Source organism: Carcharodon carcharias, chromosome 2 (assembly GCF_017639515.1).
Source record: "Carcharodon carcharias isolate sCarCar2 chromosome 2, sCarCar2.pri, whole genome shotgun sequence".
NCBI classification, from domain to species: domain Eukaryota; kingdom Metazoa; phylum Chordata; class Chondrichthyes; order Lamniformes; family Lamnidae; genus Carcharodon; species Carcharodon carcharias.
The window spans coordinates 153371656-153398501 of NC_054468.1; the positions used below are offsets into that span (position 1 = coordinate 153371656).

At 44.0% G+C, this 26846-nt stretch overlaps 1 protein-coding gene and 1 non-coding gene across 6 annotated transcripts in view; both read left to right on the plus strand.

The window, feature by feature from the left end:
• Positions 1-2862: 2862 nt before the first annotated feature.
• Positions 2863-26846, plus strand: part of sytl3 (synaptotagmin-like 3) — a 173797-nt gene continuing 149813 nt past the window's right edge. For 3 of the 5 annotated variants that reach the window (XM_041203949.1, XM_041203917.1, XM_041203959.1), the window contains exon 1: positions 2863-3024. The gene's annotated coding sequence lies outside the window, so the exon portion shown is untranslated. Of the gene's footprint in view, positions 3025-10567; positions 10664-26846 lie in introns of all 5 variants that reach the window. The other 2 variants (XM_041203928.1, XM_041203938.1) reach the window with 2 other exon arrangements.
• Positions 9827-9898, plus strand: trnae-uuc. The gene has a single exon. It is a non-coding gene; the product is annotated as a tRNA-Glu (tRNA).

A 26846-nucleotide genomic window follows, 5' to 3' on the forward strand; every position in this document is an offset into this window, starting at 1 on the left:
AGCTAGCAAATCTCCTACTGGCATGTAAAATGGGTAATAAGAGGGGGGTGGGGCCTATTAGGGACAAAAAGGGTGATATATGCTTAGAGGTGTAGGGCAAGGCTAGGATACTTTATGAATATTTTGTTGTTTACTAAAGAAGAAGAAGCTGATAAAATATAATTAGAAGCAGAGATGGAAGTAGTAATGGGTGGGGTGAAAATTGATAGTCTGGCTATGCTTAGAGCGGATAAGTCACCTTTCCTGGAAAGTTTGCACCAAGGAAGTGCGGGTGGAGACAACGGAAGCATAATCTTCCAATCCTCCTAGGATATGATGAAGGTGCCAGAGAATTGGGGAGTGAAAAAAGTCACACCCTTTTTCAAGGAAGGATGTAAGCACCTTCCCAGCAACTACAAACTGCCAGTTTAATATCAGTGGTGGATAAAGTTTTAGAAACAATAATCAGGGGAAAAAAATTAACAGGCACTTGCCAAGGTTTGCGTTTGACTAATTGAATTTTTTGATGAATTAAGGGAATGATGAAGGGAATGCAATGGATGTTGTCTAGATAGGTTTTAAGAAAGTGTTTGACAACGTACCACACAAAAGGCTGGTTAACAAAATTGAGGCTCATGGAATAAGAGGGTCAGTGTCAGCTTAAATAAACAATTGGCTTAAGGGCAGAAAACAACGAATTGTGTTAAATGGTTGTTTTTCAAACTGGGGAATGGAAGACAGTAATGTTCCCAAAGGGTCAATGTTAGGAGTTTTTTTAATATAGAAATGACTTGGATATTGAAATACAGATTAAAATTTCAAAATTTGGCAATTACACCAAACTTGGAGTTGCGGCAAACAATGAGGATGATACTGTTTGACTGCAGCAGGACATAGATAGACTAGCAGAATGGGCAGACAAGTGGCAGATGGAACTTAATAGTGAGAAGGTGGTACTTTTTGGAATTAGGGATAGGGAAAAGCAATATAGATTTAATGGCAACATTCTAAAGAGTGTACAGGGACAGAGGCACCTGGGGGTTAAAGAAACATTGTTCCCATTAGCTGATGGTACAAGGACTAGGGGACACAGATTTAAGGTTTGGGGCAAGAGATGCAGGGGGAATGTGAGGAAGAACTTTATTAAACAGTGAGTAATGATTTGGAACTCGCCACCTATAAGGGTGGTGAAAGTGGAGTCAATCAATGTTTTTAAAATGAAATTGGTTGGGTCTTGAGGAAAACAAACTTATCAGTCTGCTGTGTTACAGCAGGGGAATGGGACTGACTGGGTTTTTCCCAGAGAGCCACCATGGAGTCAATGGACAGAATGGCTTCCACTGTGCCATAATAACTCTATGGATTGAATTTTGCTGTAGTGGCAGGAATCCCTCTGCCGGCCCTGAAAACTGGGGACAATGCTGCATAAGCCATCTGCAGGACATCAGGTCAAAGCTTGTCAGCTGCAAACAATTGTCCCAATTTAGGATGGCTGCCCACCCCTAGGACTTGCTGGCCAATAGGAAGGCTGACATCTCAGCACCACTGGGACCAGTGGCCTATGATGGGGCTGCACCTGGAAGAAGAGGATGCTATGGAAGGATGGTGCCCTTCCAACCAGGTAAAGGGGGTCTGGTGACGTGAGGGCCAGTCAGATAAGCCCCATTGAGGGGATGTAGTGGTTGGTGAGGGCAGGCAACACCATTTCCATTGGTGTGATTTGGTAAATACCCCCCAATGTATCTTCCCTGTTCATTTTGTACTTTCTTTTCCGTTGAGCACCTCATCCCTTCATCAACATCCTTTGTTGCACCCCTCTTCTCCTTTAAAATCCTTGGGAGGGGTGTAATTTTGGCTTTGTATTTTGGGTGCTATGTGGCCCCTTAGACACCTGTGGCCTGCACATACACATTTGTTGGGAAGTGTACTGGTCACCACCTTTGTAAAGGTGTTGGCACATGTCTATTTAATGTCCGCTAATACTATGCAGAACAGGGAGATCATGATGTCAATCAATGTGCAACACTGATTGATTTGATTCCAGTGCTACCATTTTGAAGCTCAAGTGATGTTAAACAACATGAAGGATTCTCTCCTGCCATCACTGTTTAAAGGGATCATGAACTGCTGGTATGGCCCTGTTGGAACAGTTGGCCTGTTTCTGTGCTGTAAATAGTATGCACTATAATGTAAGTATTTTATGACTTCACTGCCTTTCCATCTCCTCCTCTTCCTTTAAGACTCACCTTAAAATTAACCTCTTTGGCTAAGTTTTTGGTAATTTTCCTTTACACCCGCTGCTTTGGCTCAATGTCAGCCTACTCTGATACTTTTATGAAACATCTTGGGTTGCTTTTCCATGCAGATGTTGTTTACTGTAAATTATTGTTGTTGATGGTGGTAAACCATGATTGTATAATATTCTGGGCTTTCTGCCTTCAGCAGTTACTAACATCAATTTTAGGAGACATTTTGCTTCAAAACAGATACTGCCCACTTCTTTTCAAACTTAATTTGCAAATGAAAAGTAAACTCAAGCTCAGGGCTACTTCTATCAGTCACTGAAATAGATGCTTTAATATTTTCCATATAAGTAGAGTAGGAAATTTTAAAGAAGTCAGTGTAGCGATCATGCAGTTTTAGATCATATTTGTAGAATTGCAGTTTATGCTAATTAATAAAACATGCACCGTGTTAAAGAAAATGTGTTACCACAGGGGTGTCCCTCTAAGAGGCTGCTTCTGTACATTAAATTCAAAAGCTCGGGATGGTTTATTTTAAGTTTACTTTCAGCTTTTAGTACTCCGTATATGAGCATCACGATATTCATGCTGTGGTCTGTGGTTTCAAAGGTTCGATGAGTGCATGAGTGCAAACGGAAGCAAAAAAAAATCGACTAATTCAAAGTGAGGGATAACTTCAACGTTTTTTCTTTTGTGAGTTAGTTTTGTTGAGAGCTGTACCTTCTTAAAGAAAAATGTAACTCCAACAAGAAGGTTGCTTGCTGAACAGGGCCTTGAAACAGGACTAAATTACATGAAACCGGTAAGTTTAATTCTGTGCTGAACAGATGATAACTTCTAGCTGGCAAAGTGCTGAATGCTTCCTGTACGTTGGTTAGAGAGCTCTGTACTCTGTTGTGAAATGTGTGCTAGCTTTAAGTGTAGCCCCTAAGATTCTTAAGGACAGGAGAAAACTAAATACACTGGGTTGTGGAAGAAAATACCAATTTCTAGTTGTCTGACTCACATAACTGGTGACAAGAATATACTGGAGTATCTGGATTCTTTCAAGAGTTTCAAGAAGAACTGATTTATATTTCACTAGGTGATAATAGATAACTTTTTTACTTGTTCTTTGAATGTAGGTAACACTGGATGGGCAATATTTAATGTCTAATGCTGGTTGCCCTGAGGGCATTTAGAGTCAAGCTGATCAGGGCCCCTTCCCTGGATGATATTGGTCAACCAGTTGAGCCTGCCAGTTTAAGGTGATTTTTCTTGTGACAGCCCCATATTTGGGCTGGATTTTACATGCCCCCGTCGGGCGTGTTTTCGATGGTGGGCCGTGGGGGTAAGGGCACATTAAAGAAGTTGGGTGGCTAGCACACCACTCAACCCACCCCCCGATTCAGTCCCCATAATAGGCTAGGTGAGTGGACACCGAAATCAGCAGCCCACCCACCATATTTAAATGATTAATTCCAGGTCAATTAGGCTTGTTAGAAAAATATGGTTGGCGTGGGCAGTCGGGCGGGATTGGGCAGGCTGTTTTACCACGCCTACAAGAGAAAAGGTGGGAAGGAAGGGGGTTCACCTCATTCAGAGGGTGTACTGTGCGCAGTGGGCCCCTCAACCCCCCCCACCACCCCCGCGCCCCCCCCATCACAAGATGTCACCTCACTTCCTTCCACTTTGCCTGATCTACAAAACCCAGCATGTCCACCGCCCTCCCCCCCCCCCCTCCCCTGTGGTTTAGGATCCCTCCTTGCCCCAAAACCCAGGGCTTATCTATCCTGGCAGCCATGATAACATTTGGGCTTCTTCCTGCAGTTTTGGCAGTGCCCACTACAGTGCTCTGGCGCTACCAGACTGATGGAAGCCCCGAGTGTGGGGCTTCCTCCCACAGTCCCTAAACAATTTAGCCCACCCACAGCATGTTATGGCTGTGAGACAGGCTTCCATAGTATGTGTCGGCTTATGGACGACTTTCCTTCTGGGCTGGTTGGGGGAGGGGGTGCCGGCTCATTCCTTAATTGCTCTGAGAGCATTCGGAGTTGAACTGGAATCAAAAGCAGGCTAGACTCGGGTAGGGGTGGCAGATTCCCTTACCTGAAAGGCATTAGTGAACTTTTTGTGTTTTTTCAATAATCCTGCAGCTTTACATGAAAACTTTACTAGTGCTAGTCTGTAAATGACAAGATTTATTGAGTTCAGTTTTGCAACTTTCCATGGTGGGATTTGAGCCCATGACTGCTGGCTTTGTATTCTATTACCGTAACTATTATATACATGTGTGCATGTGTTTCGTCTGTGTTTGTGCAAGTCTGTATATGTGGGCATGCATGCTTAGAGTATGCACCCATGTGTGTCTGTGTATCCAAGTTATCAGTTCTGTTCTCAAGCAGATTGTGTTTGTGTAGTGAGCAACTATTTTACCTAAACCCATGCTCTATGATTGCGCATCTGTAAAAAAAGACAGTCGTGTTTTGACAACTATACATTGCATGAAGTTTACAAACATTTTCATTGAAGAATGCATTCATCCTGTGGACAATTTCCTCTTGCAGAAGATTATGAAAGCTCAAACAGTGAACATCCTGCCACACTCACAAATATTTCCGGTCTTTTTCCAAAGGCATAGATGAGATCATGATTGCCTTCATGTTTTAACTGTTCCAGCAAACTTTCTTCAGCAGAGCTTTCAATGGCCACTAATTGCCACAATTGTTAACTTGCTTACAAGGGTTTGACAGAGCAAACTCCAAATATTCCTCCTAATTCTTCACCTCCACTTATTGTATAACAATATAAATGACATAGATGACTATGTGGCTGGTGGGATTAGTAAATTTGCGGATGACACACAGATTGGCCGGGTGGTTAACAGTGAGGTTGAGTGTCTTGGGCTACAGGAAGATATAGACGGGAGTGTCAAATGGGCAGATAAGTGGCGGATGGAACTTAACCCTGAAAAGTGTGAGGCAATACACTTTGGAAGGAGTAATTTGACGAGGAAGTAGTCAATGGATGGCATGACACTAGGAAGTTCTGAGGAACAAAGAGACCTTGGTGTGTGTGTCCATAGACCTCTGAAGGCGGAGGGACATGTTAGTGGGGTGGTGAAAAAGGCATATGGACACTTGTCTTTATCAATCGAGGCATAGATTACAAAAGTAGGGATGTCATGTCGGAGTTGTATAGAACTTTGGTGAGGCCAAAGCTGGAGTACTGTGTGTAGTTCTGGTCACCACATTACAGGAAGGATGTGATTGCACTGGAGGGGGTGCAGAGGAGATTCACCAGGATGTTGCCTGGGATGAAACATTTAAATTATGAAGAGATGTTGGATAGGCTTGAGTTGTTTTTGTTGGAGCAGAGAAGACTGAGGGGCAACCTGATAGAGCTGTACAAGATCATGAGGGGCATGGACAGGGTGGATAGGGGGCAGTTGTTCCCCTTAGTTGAAAGGTCAATCACAAGAGGACACAATTTCAAGGTGAGGGGTAGGAGGTTTAGGGGGGATGTGAGGAAAAACTTTTTTATCCAGAGGTGGTGACGGTCTGGAATGCACTGCCTGGGAGGGTGTGGAGGCGGGTTGCCTCACATCCTTTAAAAAGTACCTGGATGAGCATTTGGCACGTCATAACATTCAAGGCAATGGGCCAACGCTGATAAATGGGATTAGGTAGGTAGGTCAAGTGTTTCGCACGTGTCGGTGCATACTCGATGGGCCGAAGGGCATCTTCTGCACTGTGTGATTCTGTGATTCTGTGATCCTGACTGCTTTTAATGAGGCTTCCACAGAAGATGTGCTTAGCACCATAGTCTGGCGCATCTCCATGTGTAAACATCATCTTGCCGTAACATCGTAGCACACCTTCTACCCAGCCTGCATCCACACCTGGCATCCTCCTCGGAGGCCCGGGTTACCCTTCTAACATAGCCCACACCTCCAGACTGAAAGTCTGATGTCTGGCTAGTCATTTTTAAAAGTGGGGTTTGCTGAGCCAGGATTCTCCCAACTTGCGGATGAAAATCCAAGCCTAAATAGGTGTAATCCTGCCTAGGTAAGAGACTGGTGCTCTGAGGGTGTGCTCTCACAGGTGATTTCCAAAATCTTGGAAGTAATTTCAAATGTCTTGGACTTCACTCACCTTGATCTGCACTTCCCTGTGGTCACTATTTGCTGCAGCATGGGAGCAGCTTATGCAACTCTACCTTAGACCTTTGAGGAACAAGAATTGCAGCAATACAAATATCAACAGTTGGTTGCAGCAGTGGGAGCAACTGTACCAGCAGCAGTTGCCTTCTCCTCGGGTACATGTCACTCCACAGGACAGAGGGGATGGACATTATGATCCAGTTGGAAGGAGGCAAGACAAAAACATGTGTTCTACAAACAGAGGATCAGCTTCTCTCAACATATGTGAGCAGCAGTGCTTCAGATTTCTCAGGCTATTAAGACAGGTTGTTGCAGATTCCTGGAACAAGGCCTCCTTCCAAGTGGACCAGACAGGCACACATTGCTAGGGCCATCAAGGTGGCAATCACTGGAAGCCCCCAGCCCCCCCACTCCCTGGTTCTTTGTCTCTCCCTGGAGTTATAAGTTTTCTTTTGCAAGGAGAGAAAGCAGTGAGTTTTGAGTGTGGTTGTAAGAAATGGATTGTGTGGGGATGAGCAATTAAAGCACAGCATTTGTGGACGATTGACTGTGAGCCACGGATATGAGATGGCACAAAGATGAGGTTGTTCAGATAGGGATGTATCTTGAGGGGGAACCAGCTGGAGCTGCGAGTTGTGTTGTTCTGAGGAGTGCCATGCAGGAGAATGCTGGGAAACTCAGAATGTGGAGTTTGGCAGCTGAAAGTGCTAAGCCACTTGCCTTTTCCATCCTCCTGAGTCCCTGGAACCTCTTGGACACTGTATTCATGTTGGAGGGGCCAAACTTCTATAATTCACTTCCTCTGCCACTTCCATCCATTGGCCTGCTTGGTTTGAAAAACTGGCGTCTTCCTCCTTTCCTTCAGAAATGTCACCTCACTTCAGTCCTTCAGAGTCAAAGCTGGGGTCCAGCTTTCCCATGTCACCTTTCCATTCCTGTGGTTGCTGAAACTTCAGGAATTAATATCAAGTTTATCCATATTGACCACCTATTGGGATCCTTTTATGTAGAAATTCTTCCTTTGACAGATGCAGCACAACATCAGCTCACCCTCTGTGATTGGTTGGGGAACAAGGAAGTGGAACGTTCAAGCTGTGTTCGAGTTAAAGAGCCAAGGCAAAGCCCACTTCAATTACAAACAGATCTCTAGCCTGCTACTGACCACCTGCTGCATGCGGATCAGTTATATTAAGATTCCACCAATTATTTCTGCTGCCATGTGGAATAAAGTACAATTTACTGCACTGCATTAAGTTGAGTAGCAGCCATTTGATGGAATCTTATCAGGCCAGTGGAGATGTCTTTGGAAGCAGGATAAAGCATGGAATTTTTGAAATTTGTGTAGGATCCGGTCCCCAGTGCATTCCTGCCTCCATACGATCTTACTGGAGGTTGGCTGCCAAGGGAACCACCAACTTACTCGACAGAGGCAGGCAGCCAATTAGGGCAATTAAAACTGTACTTAGGGACCATTTCCTGAACTTGGTATCTTCTCGACGTTTAACAGGTCTCCTGATATAGCCAGAGCCCTGCAGCTCTCTGGAGGCAGCCTCCCAGGAGCAGGCCTGAGGGCTATCAACGCCTTCTCTCAATCCCTTAGTCACAGAGCCACTGCAATGAGGAGGCCACTGCCACAGGCAATCTTGTGAAGGGGCTCTGATGGCACTGACAGCTGTGGGCATCTTTTATTTTGAAATTTTCATCATGCTTCAGAGAGCTCCTCTATTTTGAGGTGCCTCAGCAGTGCCCATCTCTCCTGATACGTCTATCAGCCCTGCAGTGCTGTGGGCCCTCTGATTGGGCCTCCTGCTTCATGAATCCACCTACCATCCTTAATTGGAAAGCAAACATGGAGGCTGTCATGATTGTAGCTGATTGTGGTAGTGGACTCCAATATTAGATACTATACAGTACTCTGTACTAGATGGGGGGTCACCTGACTTGGGGATTGAATGTCAGAGAGCACATGTTGGAACCTGCCTTGACAGAATTCAGTTACTGCAGATATGTGTTTATGTTAGGAAAATGTGTTATCAATGAAGTTAGCTCAGCTACAATGTTGATGGCCTGTATGCATTATTGAAACAGAAGAACAAGACAGAGGTGGCCACTTTATGGCTGCCTCCCAGAAGATGCAGCCACCTAGCACCATCAGGGTTGGGACTATTTTAAAGCTGGTAAGATTTCATCATTGCATTCTGAAAGTAGGAACAGGATATCGCGAGTGAGTGTGACAGTATATTCATGGCTCTTTTTCCTGCTTCTTTTGCATCTCCACCAAAAAAATGACTGCACTGTACGATTAACACAAATGCTTAGAATGAGCTGAAATGTCCTCGATCAAAAGTCTGTCTTGGCTGGGTAGAAATTCCAACTGGGAAAGTGCTTCATCTGCTATGTTGTGATACACAGTTTCATTCTGCAAATAAATGTGTTTGCATTAAACACATTCAAGCCTGAGTAAAAATAGTAGTTTAAAAAAACAAGTCAAATGCAAGCACATTAAACTTAGATTTGATACTTGTAAACTTTGCAACTTGGTACGAGTGTTTGATTTGTCACATACAAAGGAAGAAAAGTGAGGCTGTTTGTAGAACATGTGCGTGTGTTTCCCATTGCTCTAATGAATAATATTTGTGTTTGCCAACCATGTAAAGCCAGCTTCATAAGTTTTTATGTCATACATTGAGGCTGAACTCATTAAATGTTCATTGAGCATCGAGTAGAGCAGAGGTTCTGGAAAAAGGGAATACAGTCTTGCTATTTGAATAAACAGCTTACAATTAAGCTTAATTGAATGGAATGGAATTCTGAGGAGAAATGGCCACCTCTGTCTTGTTTTTCTGTTTCAATAATGCATACAGGCCATCAACATTGTAGCTGAGCTAACTTCATTAATAACACATTTTCCTAACATAAACACATATCTGCAGTAACTGAATTCTAACAAGGATTAGGGGGATAAATCAATGAGATTTAATTGTCCAAGAAGACTGCTATATACAAGGTCCTGGGTCTCCCATTAGCAGCTATTCCTACCAACTAAAGGCTGGTTGCATTAAATCAGGCCTGGGAATTATTATTGCTGAAACTCGCTGCCTAAGAGGGTGGTGGAAGCAGAAATGATCAATGATTTCAAAAGGAAATTGGAGGCCTCTTGAGGGAAATAAACTTACAGCGCTATGAGGGTAGAGGGGAAAATGGGACTGACTGGATTTCTCCACAGAGACCTGGCCTGTGCTTGCTGGGTTAAACAGGCTGTTCTGTCCTGTGATGGCTCTATGACTCTAAGACTTCTTGGAGGGATTGCTGATCACAAAGTGACACCTGCTATTTCTTGATTGGGCTCTTAATGGGCTGCTTAGCTGAATCAGCAATGATTTAAGGAATAGCTGCTAATGAGAGACCCAGAACCAATTAATAGAAAGCGTTGTGAAGTCAACAGAGTAGACATAAGGGAGTTTCCCTGGTGGTCTAGTGGTCAGGATTCGGCGCTTTCACCGCCACGGCCCGGGTTCGATTCCCGCTCAAGGAATGCAGATTTATTGATCTCGTGGAATTGTCAAAATGAGTAGACATAAGGGAAATACCACTCAGTCTTGCATAGGAGATAGGTTGTGTAATTTAGTTAGAGGGAATAATTGGATTCCAGCCACACAAACCCTCTTCCATGTTCCTTGACAGTGCACGTAGGCTTTCTGGCAGACTTCCCGGCACATTTGGTTGTGTACACTCAGTGGTTGTCTTCTGTAACTCGGCACATCAAAGCTGTCATCTTACTCCTTGGCGATAGAACTAATGTGTGACCTTGCCCTCTGGAGAATTGGTGCCTGCGCTATCCTTTCTGCCACTCTGGCTCCTGTGCCTATGTGTCTTACCATGTGACTATTCTTTCTTTATGCTAGTCTCTAATGTACGTGCACATTCAGTCTCTAAATAGTGGCTGCAAGTGAGAGATCGAATTTTAAAAAAAAAATCATTTTATCATTCTTTCACAGGATTTTGGTCTGGCTGGCTAGGCTCACATTTATTGCTCATCCCTAACTGCCCTTGAGAAAATGGTGGTGAGCTGCATCCTTGAACCACTGCAGTTATGTGATGTATGTAGTGATAGCGACCACAACATGGTACAATTTAAGCTTATTATGGACAAAGAAATAGAGTTGGATGATGCTAGACATTTACTCTATTTCTGTTTGACCAGCAGTCCCTGCAAACGACTGACCTTGAACAAAGAAGCTCAGATCTTTGTATAAAGAGCAGGATTTACAATTCAAGGCTGCCCAGCAGGTAGTTCAAGGTAGGCTATTTTCAGCATTCTAAGAGACTGCAGGCTGAAAGTCTTGTTCTGTTATCATGTGGTTGAAGGGTAATCTTTAAATGTCAAACACCCTAGATAGTGAAAGATTTCAGCACTAGAACAGCAACAACAACTTCCACATTTATCATCTTTAATATAGGAAAACATCCACAGGTACATAAACAGACAAAAAATGACATTGAATTAAAGAAGGTGACATAAGGAGAGTGACTAGGTGTTTGATCAGAGAGGTAGATTTTAAGGAGCATCTTAAAGGAGTGAGAGAAAGAAAAGTAAAGAGTTTTAGGGAGGAAATTCCAGAGTAGAATTTTGAAATACTAGAGCTATACCTTGAGTGCCCTACCATCCATTCTTAATTAGCACATTCGTTTAGATAATATCACCAACTTTAACTTTAACACCTATGTGTTCTATTGTACTATTGTCGTTGACATCTTTTGATGATCTGCTTCTATCACTTCTGTCGAAGGGTCATGAGGACTCGAAACGTCAACTCTTTTCTTCTCCGCCGATGCTGCCAGACCTGCTGAGTTTTTCCAGGTAATTCTGTTTTTGTTTTGCTTCTATCACTGCTTGTTTGTCCCTACAACCACACCCCCCCCCCACCTCTCTGTCTCTCTATCTCTCCGCCCCCCACACACACACCTTAAACCAGCTTATATTTCAGCTCTTTCCTGGACTCGAACTCAAGTTCTGTCGAAGGGTCATGAGGACTCGAAACGTCAACTCTTTTCTTCTCCGCCGATGCTGCCAGACCTGCTGAGTTTTTCCAGGTAATTCTGTTTTTGTTTTGGATTTCCAGCATCCGCAGTTTTTTTGTTTTTATCTTAGAATTTTGGATGAACTGTTGAGCATATTTGTCTCAGTTTTCTGATATTTAGCACAGGCCAACCAGTTAGGGAATTCCTTCCACACAGATATCTCTGACTGCTAAATTCTGCTAGTGTCTTGTACTGTAACAGTCTGTTATGCTGCAAATGTAATCTAGAACAAACTATCAAGATGAAGCTTATTCTGTTTCTATATCATCATTTCTGGTGGAATGTGACAGATGTACTGGCTGTTGTGCGGTGAACTGAAAACATGCAGATTAGTAGGATCATCACATGACTCAGTGTGCAACTATAATTTGATGTTGGATTTATCATTTGTGTACTGTGCACATCAGCCAACACAGGCTAAATGGAATGAAGAATCCCCACCAGCACTACTTAAAAAGATCATGAACTACAGTTGCTGGATTATTTCTTCTGGCAACTGGTGTAATTGTACGTGTTTTTGGAGCTTTCCTGCATTTGGTTTGAATGATTAGCAGGTAGTGGCTGATGCTCCAGTAGTTTTTTAGCCATTTAAAATCTTCTGCTGAAACAAATTGCATTCAGATTTGGGTGGTCAGGCAGGCTTTCCTTTGGGAATTGATGATTGGGAAAATGAAGAGGCTACACAAAGCAGAATAAATTTTAGAAGGTGGAGAACAGCTCTCAGCAGGAGGCCATTGCCATTGAGAATTTTCAGGGAGCATTCCTCTTATCTCAACATCAATTAGGAATAATGCATGAGATGCCATCATTTGCTGCATTATAATGGATACAACTGAGGTGCTGCTGGGGCTTCCATGTTGGAAAGAACAGGCTCCAAGCTCTCACAAAGCCTTATGCCAAGCTGGTGGATTCTTCCATGTTCCTTGACAGTGCACGTAGGCTTTCTGGCAGACTTCCCGGCACATTTGGTTGTGTACACTCAGTAGTTGTCTTCTGTAACTCGGCACATCAAAGCTGTCATCTTACTCCTTGGCGATAGAACTAATGTGTGACCCTGCCCTCTGGAGAGTTGGTGCCTGCGCTATCCTTTCTGCCACTCTGGCTCCTGTGCCTATGTGTCTTACCATGTGACTATTCTTTCTTTATGCTAGTCTCTAACATACATGCACCTTCAGTCTCTAAATAGTGGCTGCAAGTGAGAGATCGAATTTTAAAAAAAAATCATTTTATCATTCTTTCACAGGATTTTGGTCTGGCTGGCTGGGCCCGTGTTTATTGCTCATCCCTAATTGCCCTTGAGAAAATGGTGGTGAGCTGCATCCTTGAACCACTGCAGTTATGTGATGTATGTAGTGATAGCGACCACAACATGGTACAATTTAAGCTTATTATGGACAAAGAAATAGACAAGTTGCAAAGAAATATTTTTGATTGGGGGAGAGTGGATTTTAGTAAAATAAGGCAGGACCCAGCCAAGGTAAACTGGGAACAGCTACTTGTGGGGAAATCTACAGAGGATCAGCCGGGGGGTGGGGGGGGCGGGGGGGTCTTCAAAAAGGAAATGGGGAGGGTACAGGCTCAACATGTTCCATCTAGGGTGATAGGAAGGAGTAACAAGCCCAGAGAACCACGGATGACCAGAGATATTCAGGTTACACTGAGAAGGAAAAGAGAGGCTTTTAGCAGGTACAAGGGAAGCAAATCAGCAAGGCATTAATGGAGTACAGAAAGTGCAGGGTGGAGCTTAAGAAAACTATTAGGAGAGCAAAGAGGGAATATGAGAAAGCTCTGGCTGGTAAAAGTAGGGAAAATCCCAAGATATCCTGTAAGTATATCAATGAGAAGAGGATAGCCAGGGAAAGAGTAGGGCCCATTAGAGACCAAGGGGGCAATCTATGGGTGGAGCCAGAGGACATCGCTAGAGTGTTGAATGAATACTTCACATCCGTCTTCTCCCAAGAGAATGAGGATGAAGGTATGGAACTTGGGGAGAGAGACTGCGAGGTTCTCAAACAAATTGATATAGGGAGTGACAAGGTATTGGAGGTGTTGGCAGGCTTAGAAGTGGACAAATCTCCAGATGATTTGTGTCCCAGACTGCTGAGGGAGGCAAGGGAGGAGATTGCATGGCTCTGACCCAAATTTTTGATTCCTCTCTGTCTTTGGGGGAGGTGCCAGAGGACTGGAGAACAGCTAATGTGGTTCCGCTATTTAAGTAGGGTTGTGGAGATAAGCCAGGGAACTACAGGCCAGTGAGTCTCACGTCAGTGGTAGGGAAACTATTGGAGAAGATCCTGAAGGAGAGAATCTATCTCTACTTGGAGAGGCAAAGTTTGATCAGGGATAGTCAGCATGGCTTTGTCAGAGGCAAGTCATGCCTAACAAATTTGATTGAAATTTTGAGAGGTGACCAGGTGTGTAGATGAGGGTAATGTAGTTGATGTAGTTTATATGGATTTCAGCAAAGCCTTTGCCAAGTCCTGCAAAGGACACTTATAAAGAAGGCAAATGCACATGGGATACAGGGTAATTTGATAAGGTGGATTCAAAATTGGCCTAGTCATAGGAGACATAGGGTGATGACAGAAGGATGCTTTAATGACTGGAAGCCAGTGTCCAGTGGCGTACCACAGGGATCTGTGCTTAGTCCCCTATTATTTGTCATTTATATAGAGGACATAGATGACTATGTTGGGGGTAGGATTAGTAAGTTTGCGGATGACACAAAGATTGGACGGGTGGTTTATAGTGAGGTTGAGTGTCTTTGGCTACAGGAAGATATAGACGGGATGGTCAAATGGGCAGATAAGTGGCAGATGGAATTTAACCCTGAAAAGTATGAGGTTATACACTTTGGAAGGAGTAATTTGACAAGGAAGTATTCAATGGATGGCATGAAACTAGTAAGTTCTGAGGAACAAAGGGACCTTGGCGGTGTGTCCATAGATCTCTGAAGGCGGAGGGGCATGTTAATGGGGTGGTGAAAAAAGGCATATGGGACACTTGCCTTTATCAACTGAGACTTAAGTAGGGAGGTCATGTTGGAGTTGTATAGAACCTTAGTGAGGCCATAGCTGGAGTACTGTGTGCAGTTCTGGTCGCCACATTATAGGAAGGATGTGATTGCACTGGGGTTGCAGAGGAAATTCACCTGGATGTTGCCTAGGATGAAACATTTAAGTTACGAAGAGAGGTTGGATAGACTTGGGTTGTTTTCATTGGAGCAGAGAAGACTGAGGGGCAACCTGATCGAGGTGTACAAGATTATGAGGGACAAGTTCAAGGTGAGGGGCAGGAGGTTTAGGGGGGATGTGAGGAAAAACTTTTTTACCCAGAGGGTGATGACGGTCTGGAATGCACTGCCTGGGAGGGTGGTGGAGGCGGGTTGCCTCACATTCTTTAGAAAGTACCTGGATGAGCACTTGGCACATCAAAACATTCAAGGCTATGGCCCAAGTGCTGGTAAATGGGATTAGGTAGGTAGGTCAGGTGTTTCTCACATGTCGGTGCAGACTTGATGGGCTGAAGGGCCTCTTCTGCACTGTGTGATTCTATGATTCTGTGATTTTAGGTGCACCCATAGTGCTGTTAGGGAGGGAGTTCCAGGATTTTGACCCAATGAAGGAATGGTGATATAGTTCCAAGTCAAGATGTTTATGGCTTGCAGGGGAACTTGCATGTGGTGGTGTTCCCATGTATCTGCTGCCTTTGTTCTTCTGGTTGATAAAGGCCACGGGTTTGGAAGGTGTGGTCGAAGAAGCTTTGGTGAGTTCCTGCAGTGCTTCTTGTAGATGGTACACACTGCTGCCACTGTGTGTCAGTGGTGAAGGGAGTGGACGTTGATGGGGTGTCAGTCAAGTGGGCTGCTTTGTCTTGGATGGTGTTGAGCTTCTTGAATCACACTCATCCAGGCAAGTGGAGAGTATTCCATCATGCGCTTGACTTGTGCCTTGTAGATGGTAGACAGGCTTTATGGAGTCAGGAGGTGATTACTCTCCACAGAGTTCCCAGCCTCTTGATCTGTTCTTGTAGCCACAGTATTTTATGGCTTGTCCAGTTCAGTTCCTGGTCAATGGTAACCCTCAGGATGTTGATAGTGGGGGATTCAGCAATGGTAATGTCATTGAATGCCAAAGGATTAGATTCTTGTTGGTGATGGTCGTTGCTTGGCACTTGGCGTCATGAATGCTGTTTGCTACTTATCAGCCAAAGCCTAAATGTTGTCTAGTCCTTGCTGCATATGGGCACGGACTGCTTCAGTATCTGAGGAATTGCAAATGTTGCTAAACGTTATGTAATCATCTGCAAACATCCCCACTTCTGACCTTATGATGGAGGAAAGGCCATTGATTAAGTAGATGAAGATGGTTGGAGCTAGGACACTACCCTGAGGAACTCCTGCAGTGATGTCCTGGGATTGAGATGATTAACTTCCAACGACCACAACCATCTTCCTTTGTGATAGTTATGACTCCAACCAGTGGAAAATATTCCCCCTGATTCCTAATGACTCCAGTTTTGTTAGGGCTCCTTGATGCCACACTTGGTCAAATGCTGCCTTGATGTAGAGGGCAGCCACTCTCCTCTCACCTTTGAGTTCAGCTCTTTTGTCCATGTTTGGACTAATGAGGTCAGAAGCTGAGTGGCCCTGGCAGAACCCAAACTGAGTGTCAGTGAGCAGATTATTGCTGAGTATGTGCTGCTTGATAGCACTGTCAATGATCCCTTCCATCACTTTGCTGATGATCAAGAGTAGACTGATGGAGCAGTAATTGGCTAGTTTAGATTTGTTGTGCTTTTTGTGGACAGAACATACTGGGTAGTTTTCCACATTTTTGGGTAGATGCCAGTGTTGTAGCTGTACTGGAACCACCTTGGCAAAGGACACAGCAAGTTCTGGAGCACAAGTCTTCAGTACTGTTGCTGGAATATTGTCAGGGTCCATAGCCTTTGCAGTATCCAGTGCCTTCAGTCATTTTTTGATATCACATGAAGTGAATCGAATTGGCTGAAGACTGGCATCTGTAATGCTGGGGACCTCAGGAGGAGGCAGATGATCATCCACTTGGCACTCCTTGCTGAAGATTGTTGCGAATGCTTCAGCCTTGTCTTTTTCACTGATGTACTGGGCTCCCCAATCATTGAGGATGGAGATATTTGTGGAACCTGCTCCTTCAGTTAGTTGTTTAATTGTCCACCAGCATTTACAACTGCATTTGGCAGGACTGCAGAGCTTAGATCTGATTTGCTGGTTGTGGGATTGAGTAGCTCTGTATGTCACATGCTGCTTTTGCTGTTTGGCATATAGGTAGTCCTGTGTTCTATCTTCACCAATTGACACTTCATTTTTATGTATGTCTGGTGCTGCTCCTGCCAGGCATTCCTGCACTCTTCATTGAACAAGGGTTGATCTCCCAGCTTGATGATAATGGTAGAGTGGGGGATATGCCAGGCCATCAGTTTACAGATTGTGGTTGTATACAATTCTGCTGCTGCTGATGGCCCACAGCGCCTCATTGATGCCTAGTTTGGAGTTTCTAGATCTGATCAAAATCTATCCCATTTAGCACAGAAGTCGAGACACACAACACAATGGATGATATCCTCAATGTGAAGTTGGGACTTCATCTCCAAGGACTGTGTAGTGGTCACTCCTACCAATACTGTCATGGACAGATGCATCTGCGACAGGTAGATTGGTGAGGACGAGGTCAGGTAGGTTTTCCCTCTTGTTGGCTCCCTCGCCACCTGCCAGCCTAGCAGCTATGTCCTTTAGGACTCAGCCAGTTCTGCCAGTAATGGTGCTACCAAGCTATTCTTGGTGATAGACATTGAAGCCCCCAACTGAGAGTACATTCTGTGCCCCAGCCAGCTCAATGCTTCCTCCAACTGGTGTTCAACATGGAGGAGAACTGATTTATCAGCTAAGGGAAAGGGGGCAGTATGTGGTAAGCAGCAAGAGCTTTCCTTACCCATGTTTGACCTGATGCCATGAGATTTCATGGGGTCCGGAGTCAATGTTGAGAACTCCCAGGGCTACTCCTTCCCGACTGTATACCACTGTACTGCCACCTCTGGTAGGTCTATCCTGTCAGTGGGACAGGACATATTCATGAATAGTGATGGTGGTGTCTGGGTCATTGTCTGTAATATATGATTCAGTGAGTATGACTATGTTAAGCTGTTGCTTGACTAGACTGTGTTTACCGTTGTTGGTTTCATTGCCTATGTCGATGCCGGGTGATTCGTCCTATTTCATTCCTTTTTGCAAACTTCATTGTGGTTTAATACAACTGTGTGGCTTGCTAGGCTTTTTCGGAGAGAATTTAAAAATCAACCACATTGTTGTGGGTCTGGAGCCAGTCCAGGTAAGGATGGCAGATTTCCTTACCTAAAAGACATTAGTGAACCAGATGGGTTTTTAAGACAATCGACAATGGTTTGTTTCATGGTAACTATTACCAAGACTGGCTTTTTAATTCCTGATTTATTAATTGAATTTTAATTCCACCAGCAGCTGGGATGGGATTTCAAGCCATGTCCCCAGAGAAATAGCCTGGGCCTCTGGATTACTTGTCTGTGATGTTACCACAAAGCCTCTGTGGCATGTAACTCACAATTCCCCAAAGCCTATGAAGAAATCAACAATAAAGCTACTGTTTTGTTATAAAATGCTTACAATATCGTGTTTGAAAGTAAGAGAGCACAAAAGCAATAACATTTCATTCCCTCTTCACTAGAATTTGCCGAGCTAGCTTTTCCTCAGCAAGCTCAGAGGGAAACTCTTATCTATTTGGTATGACTCAGTTATTTCCAACAAGCATCATTTCCCCCACACTCTTGCCCCCAGGTTCGATCTGTGGTGAGCAGTGTTTCCGTTGGATTGCAAGTCATGATGTATAGCACACAAATAGCAGAACCTCTTAAAGATAACTCTGGTCTATAACAAATACAGGACCAAAATCTAACATTCTTATAAAATAGGCACAAATTTGACAATTAACAAATTTCTAAAAAGGAATCCTCAACAACACAAAATCTACTAAAAATCTGTGCCTTCATACTTCTCTGTGCCTGTTTCAGCACTCAGCTTACCGATGAAATAAAGAAATTTCCATCGGTAACAAAGCTCAAAGGAGTTTGTTGGGGAATGTAAAAGGGAAAGATTGAGTTAGGGAAAACATCTTTGTGAACGAGATAGCACAGTGGGTTAGAAACATATTGTAAATGGATTAGAAATATAGAAACTAGGTGCAGGAGTAGGCCATTCAGCCCTTTGATCCTGCTCCATTCATTATGATCATGGCTGATCATCCAACTCAATAGCCTGCTCCCACTTTCTACCCATACCGTTTGATCCCTTTCAACCCAAGAGCTATATCTAACTCCTTCTTGAAAACATACAATGTTTTGGTCTCAACTACTTCCTGTGATAACGAATTCCACAGGCTCACCACACTCTGGGTGAAGAAATTTCTCCTCATCTCAGTCCGAAATGGTCTACCCCATATCCTCAGACTGTGACCCCTGGTTATGGACTCCCCCACCATCGGGAACATCCTTCCTGCATCTACCCTGCCAAATCCTGTTAGAGTTTTATAGGTTTCTATGAGATCCCTCTCATTCTTCTGAACTCCAGCGAATATAATCCTAATCGACTCAATCTCTCCTCATATGTCAGGCCCATCATTCCAGAAATCAGTCTGGTACATCTTCACTGCACTCCCTGTATAGCAAGTATATCCATCCTCAAATAAGGAGACCAAAACTGCACACCATATTCTAGGTGTGGTCTCACCAAGGCCCTGTACAATTGCAGCAAGACATTCCTGTTCCTGTACTTGAATCCTCTGGCTATGAAGGTCAACATACCATTTGCCTTCTTTACTGCCTGCTGCACCTGCATGCTTACCTTCAGCAACTGGTGTACAAGGACATCCAGGTCTTGTTGCATATTCCCCTCTCTTAACTTAAAGCCATTCAGATAATTATCTGCCTTCCTGTTTTTGCTACCAAAATGGATAACCTCACATTTATCCACATTATACTGCATCTGTCATGCATTTGCCCACTCAATCAGCTTGTCCAAATCACACTGAAGCATCTCTGCATCTTCCTCACAGCTCAGCCTCCCACCCAGCTTTGTGTCATCTGCAAATTTGGAGATATGACATTTAGTTCCCTCATCTAAATCATTAATATATATTGTGAATAACTGGGGTCCCATCACCGATCCCTGCGGTACCCCACTAGTCACTGCCTGCCATTCGGAAAAAGACCTGTTTATTCCTACTCTTTTTTTCCTGTCTGCCAACCAGTTTTCTGTCCATCACAATACACTACTCCCAATCCCATGTGCTTTAATTTTACACGCCAATCTCTTATGTGGGACTTTGTCAAAAGCCTTCTGAAAGTCCAAATAAACCACATCCACTGGCTCCCCCTCATGAACTCTACTAGTTACATCCTTGAAAAATTCCAGTAGATTTGTCAAGCATGATTTCCCTTTCATGAATCCATGCTGACACTGTCCAATTCTGCCACTGTTTTCCACCTGTTCAGCTATTAAATCTTTTATATTGGACTCTAGAATTTTCCCCACTACCGACGTCAGGCTGACTGGTCTATAATTCCCTGTTTTCTCTCTGCCTCCCTTTTTAAATAGTGGGGTTACATTAGCTACCCTCCAATTTGTACAAACTGTTCCAGAGTCTATAGAATCTCGGAAGATGAACACCAATGCATCCACTTTTTCTAGGGCTACTTCCTTAATTACTCTAGTATATAGATTATCAGGCCCCATGGATTTATTGGCCTTCAATCCCATCAATTTCCCCAACACCATTTCCCTACTAATACTGATTTCTTTCAGTTCCTCCCTCGCACTAAACCCCGCGTTCCCCAACATTTCTGGTGTGTTATTGGTGTCCTCCTTTGTGAAGACAGAACCAAAGTATGTATTTAGTTGGTCAGCCATTTCTTTGTTCCCCATTACAAATTCCCTGTTTCTGATTGTAAGGGACCTACATTTCTCTTCACCAATCTTTTTCTCTTCATATACCGATAGAAACTTTTACAGTCAGTTTTCAAGTTCCCTGCAAGTTCCCTTCTCGTACTCTATTTTCCCCTTCTGAAACAATCCCTTGGCCCTCCTTTGCTGAATTCTACACTGCTCCCAATCCTCAGGCCTATTGTTTTTTCTGGCCAATTTGTATGCCTCTTCCTTGCATCTAATACTACCTCTAATTTCCCTTGTAAGCTATGGTTTGGCCACCTTTCCTGTTTTACTTTTGCACCAGACAATTGTTGCAGTTCACCCATGCGCTCTTTGAATGTTTGCCATTGCCTATCCACCGTCATCCCTTTAAGTAATGTTTCCCAATCCATCATAGCCAACTCGCGCCTCATACCATCGTAGTTTCCTTTATTAAGTTTCAGGACCCAAGTCTCAGAATCAACGATGTCACTCTCCATCTTGATGAAGAATTCTATCATATTATGGTGGCTCATCCCCAAGGGGCCAAGCACAACTAGATTGCCAATTATTCCTTTCTCATTACACAATACCCAGTCGAGGATGGCCTGTTCTCTCGTTGGTTCCTCAATGTATTGGTCCAGAAAAACATCCCGTATATACTCCAGGAATTCCTCCTCTATGGTATTGTTACGAATTTGATTTGCCCAATATATATGCAGATTAAAGTCACCCATAATTACAGATGTTCCTTTATTACATGCATCTCTAATTTCCTGTTTAATGCCATTCCCAACATTACCACTACAGTTTGGGGTCTATATACAACCCCCACTAACGTTTTTTGCCCCTTAGTGTTTCTCAGCTCTACCCATATAGATTCCACATTGTCGGAGCTAATATCTTTCCTCACTATTGCGTTATTTTCCTTTTTAACCAGCAACGCAACTCCATCGCCTTTTCCTTTTTGTCTATCCTTCCTAAATACTGAATACCCCTGAATGTTCAAATCCCATCCTTGGTCACCCTGCAGCCATGTCTCTGTAATCCTGACTATATCATACCTGTTTACATCTATTTGCACGGTTAATTTATCCACTTTATTGCGAATGCTCCTCGCATTAAGACACAAAGCCTTAAGGCTTGTCTTTTTAATATTACTTGTCCCCTTCCCCCTATTTTTCACAGAGGCCTTGTTTGATTAATGTCCTGCTCCTTTCTCAAAATTCCCAGTTCAGTTCAAACCATACTGAAATTCTTCAACACTTTCATTGAATTAGCAGGAGCCTGGGACCTTGTCAACAGTCCTGATTGAGCTCCATGAGAAAGTGACCTGCCTGCATTTCTTTGGCAATTCCATTCTGCAGCTAGGTACTATAATGTACACAGTTTGGTATATCTGTAGCTTCTCTGCCTTGCTTTCCCATTGCACCAGTTCCTAACCTCTTGAAATTTGTCCCACATAGCAGGAGCTCGTGTGCATAGTGTGATGTCAGTCAAACCCCTGTCACCATGACAAAACAAACTGCTGTGGAGCCTGGAGTAATACAAGTTAAAGACACACTTGTGTCTGTGAAAGAGATACAATGTGTTGATTTCCTCCTTGGTAAATAGTGCAATAATGTTTTTTTAAAAAGTCAGAATGTTTACAAAGCATGAATAGCCTTGCAAAGCAGAATCATGCAGTGTTCTCAAATGCCATGTTGTGCACTTGGTATATAAAATGGATTTTGGCTTAATTTTATTACTATGAAGACAAGTTCTAGAAACACACAAACCATACCTGATAGGTTTTGGAGAGTGATGAACAACCAATACCTTCTCGAACTATTGGCACCTCAAATATTCAACTGGTTTTCATTCAGAAGTGCCAGTGGGCTCGTCTCACAGTGTAAATTGCCCCGGTACTCAGACCGTTTGAGGAACGGGGAGATTTCTGATCCAAAATATCAGTTTTAGTTGATGGCTGAAAGAAGTGAAGAAAGTAATTTATTAGTTTTGATGTTATGAGGGGCAGCAGGAAGTAGGTGGAACTTGCTATGGACGCAATATTCTGTTGAGTCATATATTTCATGTGAAATATACCAGCTTCTTAGTTTACAAATTGAATTTGTCTCATTGCAATGTTTGATCAGCCCACCTTCTGGAAGACAGGAGAAATGCAAGTGGAGGCACAGTATACACCCTGAGAGGTTTATTGTCAACACCTTTAAATTACATTATTGTATGATTAGATATTTTTCAGTAAAGTGTTATGATTCTGCAGAGACCGTTAACCTTTAAAGAGAAATTCAAACATGCAGTGAAAAACTGAAAGAAATTATGCCACAAGATTCCACAGTTTAAAACAAATGGATGTTACTACGCACAAAACAAGTAATGCAAACAGAATTACAGAATCACAGAATCTGGGACATAAATCATCCGGACTTGGAGATTTGTCCACTTTTAAGCCTGCCAACACTTCCAATACCTTGTCACCCCCTATATCGATTTGCTCAAGAACCTTGCAATCTCTCTCCCCAAGTTCCATACCCTCATCCTCATCCTCTTGGGTGAAGACGGATGTGAAGTATTCGTTCAACACTCTACTGATGTCCTCTGGCTCCACCCATAGATTTCCCCCTTGGTCCCTAATGGGCCCTACTCTTTCCCTGGTTATCCTCTTCCCATTGATACACTTATAGAATATCTTGGGATTTTCCCTACTTTTACCAGCGCTTTCTCATATCCCCTCTTTGCTTTCCTAATTGCTTTCTTAAGCTCCACTCTGCACTTTCTGTACTCAACAAATGCCTCTGCTGATTTGCTCCCCTTGTACCTGTTAAAAGCCTCTCTTTTCCTTCTCATCGTATCCTGAATATCTCTGGTCATCCATGGTTCTCTGGGCTTGTCACTCCTTCCTATCACCCTAGAGGGAACATGTTAAGCCTGTACCCTCCCCATTTCCTTTTTGAACACTCCCCACTGCCCTCTGTAGATTTCCCCACAAGTAGCTGTTGCCAGTCTACCTAGGCCAGATCCTGCCTTATTTCACTAAAATCTGCTCTCCCCCAATCCAAAACATTTTTTTGCAACTTGTCTATTTCTTTGTCCATAACAAGCTTATATTGTACCATGTTGTGGTCGCTATCACTAAAATGCTCCCCCCACCACAACCTCAGCCACCTGTCCGGCTTCATTCCCCAGAATTAGGTCCAGCACTGTGCCATGCCTTGTTGGACCCTCTACATACTGACCTAAAAAGTTCTCCTGTACACATTTCAAGAAATCCACTCTATCCAAGCCCTTAACACTATGTCTATCCCAATCAATGTTGGGAAAATTGAAATCACCTAATATAATTACCCTATTGTTATTGTTTTTACACACCTCCACAAATTGTGCACATATTTGCTCCTCAATTTCCTGCTGACTATCTGGGGGTCTATAATAAACACCTAACAATGTGGCTGCTCCTTTTTTATTCCTAAGCTCTACCCACAAAGCTTCATTTGATGCCCCCTCCAAGATATCATCTCTCCTTACTGCAGTAACTGACTCCTTAACTAATAATGCAATGCCTCCTCCCCTGTCTCGCCTTAAGATTCTATATCCTGGAATGTTGAGCTGCCAATCCTGCCCCTCCCTCAATGTCTCAGTGATGGCTACTATATCACAATTCCATGTGTCAATCCCGCCGACTCGTGGCGCGAACGCCATTTGTATTCATTAATATCTTATGAATGCTCATTAAAAGAGCTGCTCACCAGAATCTTGTCACACCTTCCAATCTTACCAGTGGGAAATTACGTCGGCCTCAAACCTGTTTGTAAAGGGGTGACATGCACAAATCAGGCCTCAGTTAACTCGTAGCTTTAAGGTGAGTGCAACATACATAGCCTATCTGCCATAGAGTTGCGCCAGTCTTGTTGAGATGAATGCCACACTGTTGGGGCAGTCGGTTTGGTCTGCTCCTGCTCTTTGTCTACATTGTCCCGAAGAACATCACTGTGCTGTGGTAGTCATGCTGGACTCCACTTTCAGACAGTGACCAGTACTGCGGCCAGGGTTGGGGAATGCAGGGGCCTTCTATTCCTGGTGGCTGAGACTGTTGTCCACAAGGGCATCACTGTGCAGTGTCCTAGTTAGGCAGAACTCCACTTTCAGAAACTAGCACTTCAACTGCGGGTGGGCTGTGAGGAGAGGGCGGGGATTAGGAACACGAAGTTGGCAATGGGGAAGGAAGGGCTGTGAGGGGAAAGAGCGAACATGAGTGGGTCTTTCAGAGGTTGCCCGCTAAATTGTTGTTGTCACAAGAGTGAACAGGAGTCTGCTTAAAAAGAAAGGAGGAAGACCCCCTTGCGATGAAAGCCTCTGAAATCAATGGCTTCATTAGCACTGCTAAAGAGCTACTCAGAACTCAGTGGCTTCACATCACAGTCGCCGCATCTCAATGCATAACACACAGGAATATAGAATTTGGGAATGCAGGCAATAGTGAAGGAGACACAGGTGCATTATATATGGCATTCCATTAATGAAGGGATGTCACAAGATTTGACATTCCTAATTGGCCAAAGGGCATCCACTCATTGACCATGAGCAACTGATTGGTCATTAATATGCCACATCACAGCTTGGAGCTCAGAGCTAGGTTGGGTCAATCATCCCAATTATACGTTAGCATCTCACGCAGTGTTCAAGGTGTTACATATCTGCAATGCCATCTTAGTCACCCCGATGTGTGTGCTATGGTCTCAGGGACAAGGTGGCATTAGCCACCATGCAAGTATGTCAGGAAAAACTATGGGCCCTTACAGTTTCTAAACGTGTCATCTTCTGAGCTTTGCTTTCTTGCCCCTTGAATCATTAATATCTTCAATGTTTCCTTTCAGAGAGAAGGCAAAAGTACATATGGATCCAGGGTTCAATGCTGCTTTGGTCAGGGCCCTAATACAATGGAGGAGGCAAAAGAGGGAGAGGCGACTCCATGCGCAGCTCCAGCAGGAGGCCATGCCTCAAGCAGAGCCAGAGTATGAACAGGAGGGTCAGGAGGAGAAACTCAGACAACAGAGACAAATCGGCAGACCTTGGGTTTATCTTAGAAGTGTTATTTACAAATGAGTGAGAAGCAATGCCATGCACATCTGCGCTTGTCCTGAGCTCTGGTACGTCACACATGCCACATTCTTCATGAAGACCTGATGCCACATGGAGTTGGAGGGTATCTCCTGCCAGTGGCTTTGAAGGTGACCACAGCACTTAATTTCTTTGTCTCTGGGTCTTTCCAGGGATCAGCAGGGGACCTGTGCAGCATCTCTCAGTCTGCAACACATCGATGCACAAGGGAGGTCACAGATGCCCTTTACAGGAAGGCCCATCATTATGTCAGGTTTGCTCTGGATGAAGATAACCAGGCTATGAGATTCACCAGCTTTGCCACCATCTTAAACTTCCTAAGAGTGCAGGGTGCAATAGACTGCACCCATGTGTCTATATGGGCTTCATGACAGCAGGCCCTAATGTTTATAAATCGCAAGGACTATCATTCCATCAATATACAACTGTTGTGCAATCACCGGAGCACATACTGCATGTTTGTGCATGGTACCATGGGAGCTGGCATGACTCTTACATTCTGATTCACTCCCAGATGTCTGAGATTTTTGAGGGGCCATTACGTCTGCAGGGATGGTTGCTTGGTGATAAGGGTTACCCACTGAAGCATGGTTGATGACACCAGTGCACTGCCCTAAGAGTCGTTCTGAGGAGAGGTACAACGCTACTCACAGCTCCACACGTTCCCTTATAGAGCAGACTTTAGTGCTTCTGAAGATGCGCTGCAGATGATTGAACCATTCAAGTGGCTCACTCCAATACACTCCCGACAGGGTTTCCCACATTATCACAGTCTATTGCGTCCTTCATAATCTGGCTAAGCAAAGAGGTGAACCACTGTCACAGGATGACCTGGAAGAGGATGAGAGCTCATTGGAAGATGAAGATCCAGAGGCCCAGGAACCACACGAGGCTACTGAGAGTCAGTACAAGTGCAAGCACACCATGAAGGAAGGAAGACGTGGATGACGTGCCCATGATACGTTAATTGCTGTCAGATTCCAGGAAGAATAAAGTTAAGTATGGGCATATGGCCACATCTCTCCTAGCCCTCAATGCCATTCTCTTTCATTTCAGAGGGTGTCTAACTACTTGCAGTGAGAACGAGTCCCGCATTCACACTTATATGTTCTAGCCTCAGGAATCGCCAGGCCATGATCTCTGTTTTGGTCTGTGGGGCCCTGTGAGTGATCTCACTCTGGGAACTGAGGGTCCACTAAGCAACAAGAGCGATGTGAGAGAGGACTTGAGACCTTCGCCACCATCTAATGATGCAAACACTGCTGCGACTGAGATGTGGACATGCCTAGGGGTCACCATGCCTTTT